Below are 6,000 nucleotides of genomic sequence, written 5' to 3' on the forward strand. Positions count from 1 at the left end.
TGTATTATTTATATATTTATTGAGAGCAAAGCTATCCTACAGCCAGAATCGTATAGAATAAGCTTCCTCTACTGCTTAGGCTTGTCCTCAGCTAGAAGTGTCTTGTTAAACATTATTAGACAGCATTGGTTTCCTCTATGAAGTTAATAACCTTAATACCAAGGATCTGCCATTTAACTAACAGATTTTCACAGAGGGGGATGGTTTGAGTTGAGTGGCATAAAATGCTGTTAGAGTGAATCCAAGAATCAGAGTATGTTGACATCAGCCCTGTGGGCTCACTTTATATCCATGTCAAAACTTCAACCTTTCTTTTACCTAGGGGATGTGAGCCTACACTCTCCATGGTCTTAATTGTTCTTTTAAGTCCGACTGAAAATTGAGGTTTTCAAGAACTGGAAATCTTTAACATTATTAGGAGAACAAATAATGTATGAACTATATACATTTTAGATAATCAATACTTGATAGAATCTTAATGCTTGGATACTCTGGTGACAGTAAAATCACAAAGTTAAAAAGATGGATTAGTACTAACTGTATTGTTTTATTTTTTATTTTGGTCTGTTTTAATCTTTTAAATTAAATTTTCATTTTGAGATAATTGTAGAATCACATAAAATTAAATAAATAATACAATGAGATCTGGTATACCCTTCACCCCATTCCCCTCAAAGGATGTCTTGTATAATTATAGTACAAGATATGGACATTGATAAAATCCATTGATCTTATCAAATTTCACCAGTTGTGCATGTACTCATTTATATAACTGCCACCACAATCATTATAAAGAACAATCCCATCACTCTAATATTTCTTTTGTTGGCCTTTTAAAACCATATCTTCCCTCTACCCACCACACTTTTAACCCCAGACACCCATTAATTCTTCTTCATCTGTGCAATTTTATCATTTATGAATGTTATAGAAATGAAACAATACAGTATGTAGCATTTTGGCATTGGCTTTTTTCACTCAGCATAATTCTCTGGAGCTCCTGTCAAGATGTTGTGTTAGTGATTCATCCAGTTGCTTATGGGTAAACCACATTTTATTTAACAATCTACCACTGAAGAACATTGGGTTGTCTCCAGTTTGCCACCCTTCTAAATACAGCTACCATAAACATTTGTGTACAGGTTGTTATGGAAATGAAATTTTATTTTTCTGTGAATTCCTAAGAGTTCAATTGCTCAGTCATATACCAAAAACATGCTCAGTTTTAAAACAACTTGCAAAGCTGCTTTGTAGAAAGGTACTATTTTGTATTCTCATTGGTGATGTATGAGTGATCCAGTTTCTCTGTATTTTCTCTAGCATTTGGTGTAGTCACTTTTTAGTTTTAACCATTCTTATAGATATGCATTTTTATCTTTTTATAGTTTTAATTTGCATTCCCCTAATGGCTAATGATGATGAACGCATTTTCAGGCGCATATTTGCCGAGTATATACTCTTCTGGGAAATGTCTGTTTATGTCCTTTGCCCATTTTCTAATTGGGTGGTCCGGTTTGTTTGTTTGTTTTTTACATTTTTATTGTTGAGTTTTGAGAGGTATTTATATATCCTATATATTAGTCCTCTATCAGTATGTGGTTTTCAAATATTTACTTTCACTCTGTAGCATGTCTTTTCATCCTCTTCACACGAGCTTTCACAGAGCAAACATATTTAATTTTGATGAGGTTCAATTTATAAGTGTTTCTTTCTGGATTGTGCTAATGGTGTCAAATATAAAACTTCATTGCATAGCCCTAGACACTGAATATCTGTCCAATTGCTCCAGTACCCTTTCATGGAAAGGCTATCGTTCTTCATTAAATTCCTTTTGCACCTTTGTTAAAAATCATTTGGGCATATGTATGTGGATCTATTTCTGGATTCTCTATTCTGTTCCAATACTTTGTATGTTTTTCTCTCCACCAATACAATTCTGTCTTGATTATTGAAACTATAGTAAGCTTTAATATGGGCAAACTAATTCCTCCCACTTTCTTCTTTTACAAGATTATTTTACTTATTCTCAGACCTGTGTTGTTACATAGACATTTTAGAATAAGCTTGTCTTTGTCTACAAAAACCTTGCTGGACTTTTGATAAGAATTTCATTAAACCTATACATCAAGACCTCCCTTATTTTGAATGTACAGGCTTAGCTTGGCCCTTTGTCTAACTTTAAAGTCCTCATTTCTGTTGGATGAATGCATCATTTTAGGTGTCCACTTAATTTTTATTTTTTTTTCTCTATATTAACATTCTATATCTTTTTCTGTTGTGTTGCTAGTTCTTCTAAACCGATGCAAATGTACTAAGAAACGATGATCATGCATCTATGTGATGATGTTAAGAATTACTGATTGCATATGTAGAATGGTATGATTTCTAAATGTTGGGTTAATTTCTTTTTTTTTCTTTTTTCCGTTAATTAATAAAAAATAAAATAAAATAAAATAAAAAAAATGTAGGTGAGGGCAAAAACTATTTTCATGGGGGCGGGGGAATGAAAAGAGAAAATCATCCTGATTCCTGTAGGAAGTAAGGGTACTATTATTAGCCTCCCTTATAAATATGTAAAATAAGTCCTGAGGAGACTACATAACTTGTTTAAGGGTCACTCAGGCAAAAGAAGTTGAGCTGTGATTTAAATGTAAGTAATCTGGCTTCAGTCTGAGTTTTCAAGCATTACACCGTATTACTTCTCTGTAACAAGTTCTTAGAAAGAGAGAGAGAAAATTTTGTTGTTATGTATACTACAAAGAATTTCTAAAATATCAATAAATGCTTTAAATAAAAATGCTGAATAGGAAATATGGTAGAAGAATTGTGTTTTTATTCAGCCACAACAAACCTACATTTTATTATCCTTAATAAAGATGCAAAATGACAAAGGAAACCTTGAAATGCCTGGGAGGCACTTTCTAGAGGAGAGCAACAAAACAGACTCATTTTTCTTTTATGAAATCCAGAATAAACCAATAAGAGTTAAACGAAACAAACTGAGTTGAACAGGAAATGAAAGCATGCCAAGGGCAACAAATAGATTTTTAATTTTTGCATGTACAGCTTTCCTCTCTTTAGTGTCTCTCTGTGATGAATGAGGTGAACAGCAGATTCTCTGTAAATTACCAACCCCAGATTAATTATGAACAGAGTAGCAATGCATAAGCCACAACATTCTTCTCCAGCAATTGCATTGGGTTTATCCTACAGGGGCTTCTGCACAGAGACACAGAATTTGGGAAATTTAGAGTCTCATCTGTGCATTGTAAACATTAGCCCACATACACTGGTGAGGAATTGGGGTGAGAGTTTATTTAAGTATGTTGACATTTTGCTTTCATTGTTTTCCCATCCTCTGAACATAACAATTAGGGACAGAGTGAACTTTCTTGTAAATTTTTGACAGCAATCTCCCTTAAAAATCACATTATGTGTTTGAATACCATGTAATTGATATTCTTGTCTAACCTAAATATTTAAATTTATTTGTTGTTAATTATTTTAATTTATTGTTTGTTGTTAATTAGATTCTCTAATATCAGGACGTGAACAATAGAAAATTTACTATAAAACATTTTATAGTCAATGTTTTCATTATTATCCCTGGTAGCATATCTTATAGGCATTTCCTTCCTTATTTTCATCTTTTTTCTTTTTGATTTACAGTTCTGAACCTCTCTTTACATTTGGCAAAGAACATGGAAAACTGCAGCAGACAGTCAAAGAACCACAGACGTGTAAAATCATCACATCCATCTTCCACATTATACATCTTAAAAAAAAGGAAAAAGTGAAAGAGAGAAACCTTAGAGCTCACTCATTAGAGAAACTTTACCTATGCCATTAAAATCCATATAGAGAACAAAAAATGAAGAAAAAATTAATTTGCTCTGGATTAGAAAGCCATCTGTGATATATTCATAAATGACAACAGTAATTTCCAGGAACAAATGGCACAATGCCATTACTGCAAAAAACTTAAAATAATCTAAATATGTCTGCTCCCACATTTTTATATATTTATATTAAATTGTGTATAAATGTAAACAACAACCTGTTGGCAGTTCTTATTCCACAGGAAAGAGAGTAGAAGGGGGAGAGGAAGATACACCATTTAACTCCTTATTGCAAAATTTCTGCATCTACTAAATAATGATAATAATTCATAAGATGACAAAAAATACAAAAATGGGGAAAAAAGAGGAGGGAAGAGAAGTGAGATTCGGGCACATTCCCTAGCTTTGCTCTGTGCAGAGTCAGAAATGGATGTGTTGTGCTTGTGAATGAAGAGTGGGTCCCTGAGACGGTTCAGGTAGTAACCACGTGACCTGGAAGATAACTTTACCTTGATTGAGTGTTCCTCTTCTACCTGAAACTTCCAAGTTTTATTTTTCACAAAAATAGTGAAGCTGTCTAGTGAAAGTGTACTTCGTTGCCCTTTCATGAAATAAGCAGGAAGGTAAATGTCACCAGTTTGCCTTTGCTTAACATTTTCCGGTTGTAATTGGGTAACCCTCATAGAGCTTCTAGGTCCCTGGCCTGTGCCCCTAAATTAGACTGATTCTTAAAGCCCTGCAATTGAGCATAGTTCTTTCTCTGACCTTTTCTGTTTCTGATGCTAAATCCATTAGCATAAGTCCTGTACAAAAGTACAATTAGTTTGCCAATAATCACAATACATAAACTTTTTAGACATTAGCGCTGGCAAATCTTTGGTGGTAGTGGGGAAGGAACATAAGTTCAGAAGTTAAGCTATAGAAGACTCGACAGCAGACCAAATGCTGATTGTCAATACTTTTTTCTAGATTTAGTCAGAAATCTAAGATTATTAAGCTTGAATTTCAGTGAACTTTAGTTCTTCTCATCATTTATTTCAGGGATCTGCAAACTCGGTCCACAGGCCAAATCTATCACCCTGCCTATATTTGTATGACCCAGGAGCTAAGAATAGATTTAAAAAATTAAAAGAAGGCTATTACATGATGTGAAAATTATATGAAGTTCAAATATCAGTGTCCATAAATAAAGTTTTATTGGAACACATTCATTTACAAATTGCCTATGGCTGTGTTCAGCTACAGAAGCAGTTAAGAAGTTATAACAGAACTCACAAAGGCTAAAATATTTGTTATCTTTCCCCTTTGCAGAATAAGTTTGTGAATTTTGACTTGCTGCATAACAGACAAGTTTGCTTCAAACAAAAAGTTGTTTATTTTCCCTTTTCCCTGCTCCATGCCTGTTCGAAATAGAGTTGGGAAGAAGGACTTTTCCTCAAAATTCTCTCAGCTAAGCAATATCTTTGGAACTTTAAACAAATGATTAGACAATTATTAGAAAACTCCAAAGTAAAAACAGTTCAAGTATTTGCTCCATTTTCCTGTGGCTTGTTGGAGATTTCTCACCTCTTCAAATGGGCATTGTCCAATGCATACAGTTTTTTATAGACAGAAACTGATCCTTCCCTATTTTTCTGTAGGGCTCTTCCTTTCACAAATGTTTTCCACTTAATATTAATGTTTTTCTTTAGAAGCTATTTCATTACTAACTTATACTTCACATTAGTAGCAAATATTGTTGTCCATCCATCATAGAAGGCAGCTTATAAGAATGAACACATGTTGAGCGGAAATGCTAATTCTTCACTTTTCCTGCTTCCCTAGACAATTTTGCCCCACTCCTCATTAGAGGAAAGCATTCTCAGTGCATTGGCAGCTTCCCCTTTGCCTTTCACAAGTCCCTTTTGGTACCTCGCCCAAAAGAGTAATTTCTGATGGGTGAATTTAGAGGAGAACCTGAATGTGCCTGTCTCAGCCTCTTTGATTGCTGGCCTTCAGAGCAGGTGCAGTCTTATCTGCCGTCCCATTGCTCACTCGTTTAGGTGGATCCTTTTGCTCCTGTGAAGAACACTAAGTATTTTCAGGAGTGACTGTGGAATCTCAGCCATATCTTCTATTCAAATTTGTGCTAATAAAAGTCATACTTTTATGTCTGTCAGTC

At 34.1% G+C, this 6,000-nt stretch overlaps 1 long non-coding RNA gene across 1 annotated transcript in view; it reads left to right on the top strand.

The window, feature by feature from the left end:
* The window catches only part of LOC143686083 (uncharacterized), a 70,394-nt gene extending 66,427 nt beyond the window's left edge, over positions 1 to 3,967 (top strand). Inside the window, exon 3 of the long non-coding RNA XR_013176887.1 lies at positions 3,670 to 3,967. This is a non-coding gene — a long non-coding RNA (uncharacterized LOC143686083). The remainder of the gene's footprint in view (positions 1 to 3,669) is intronic.
* The last annotated feature ends 2,033 nt before the right edge of the window (positions 3,968 to 6,000 follow it).

Source organism: Tamandua tetradactyla, chromosome 1 (assembly GCF_023851605.1).
Source record: "Tamandua tetradactyla isolate mTamTet1 chromosome 1, mTamTet1.pri, whole genome shotgun sequence".
NCBI lineage: Eukaryota > Metazoa > Chordata > Mammalia > Pilosa > Myrmecophagidae > Tamandua > Tamandua tetradactyla.